Raw genomic sequence first — 1,025 nt, 5'->3', positions numbered from 1 at the left:
AGTTTTGTTGCTGTTGAGGTTGAGGAGGTGGATAGAACTGGTCTTGAGGGTTGGCCACATTGGTGCTCCTATAAGAGAGATTGTTGTTCTTGAAACCTCCTTGGTTGTAGCCTTTGAATCCTCCCTGGTTCTGCATGTAGCATAACTCAGCAAATTCAGGCTCCCCCTCTTGAACTGGAGCTTCCTCTTCACCAATGAAGTGAATGGACTTGGATTGGCTGAGGAGGATCTTGTCAAGCTTCTCATTGACCATCCTTAAATCCTTCTTATACTTGTCCTCTTGATCAGTTGAGGAGCTACTTATGGTCCTATCATAGTCCTCATTATAATTGCCATCAGATTGAGCAAGATTCTCAACTAATTCCCATCCTTCTTCCACATTCTTGTTGAGGAAATTGCCATTTGAGGCTGTGTCAAGAAGCATTCTTATCTTAGCAAGCACTCCTCTATACAAGGTGCTTAGAAGTGACTCATTGCTGAAGCCATGGTGAGGACACTGAGTTTGGAATCCTTTAAACCTCTCCCAAGCTTCACAAAAGCTCTCATAATTCCTTTGAGCAAACCCAGAAATCTCATTCCTCAGCCTAGCAGTCCTTGCATTGGAGAAGAACTTGGCCAGAAAAGCTTTCTTGCATGCATCCCATGTGGTGATAGCTCCAGTAGGAAGAGTCTTCTCCTAAAGGTGAGCTTTGTCTCCAAGAGAAAATGGGAAGAGTCTTAATTTGAATCCATCTTCACTCACTCCATTGATCTTAGTGAGTCCACATATTCTGTCAAACTCATCAAGGTGATCTAGTGGATCCTCCATAGGCAACCCATGAAACTTGTTTGCTTGTATCATTGAGATCAATCCACTCTTGATCTCAAAGTTATTGTTGGCTACTGAAGGTGGCACAATTCCAGCCCTTTGGTTGTGGGTATTGGGTGCATCTCCTGCACCAATGTGCCTTGGTCTTTGCTCATGGATAGCTTGTTGCTCCATGATGTCTTGACCTTGTTGTTGTTGAACTACTCTTCCTTGCTTA

The 1,025-nt window shown here is 43.6% G+C and overlaps 1 non-coding gene across 1 annotated transcript; it reads left to right on the top strand.

Annotated features, from left to right (window-relative positions):
- Positions 1–479: 479 nt before the first annotated feature.
- Positions 480–586, top strand: LOC147945728 (small nucleolar RNA R71). The gene has a single exon (XR_015597795.1). It is a non-coding gene; the product is annotated as a small nucleolar RNA R71 (small nucleolar RNA).
- Positions 587–1,025: the final 439 nt, after the last annotated feature.

This window comes from Camelina sativa, chromosome 4 (genome assembly GCF_030686135.1).
Source record: "Camelina sativa cultivar CO46 ecotype springtype chromosome 4, ASM3068613v1".
Taxonomy (NCBI): domain Eukaryota; kingdom Viridiplantae; phylum Streptophyta; class Magnoliopsida; order Brassicales; family Brassicaceae; genus Camelina; species Camelina sativa.
Note: the sequence above shows the minus strand (reverse complement) of the source record. Positions and strands in the feature narration are given on the sequence as shown.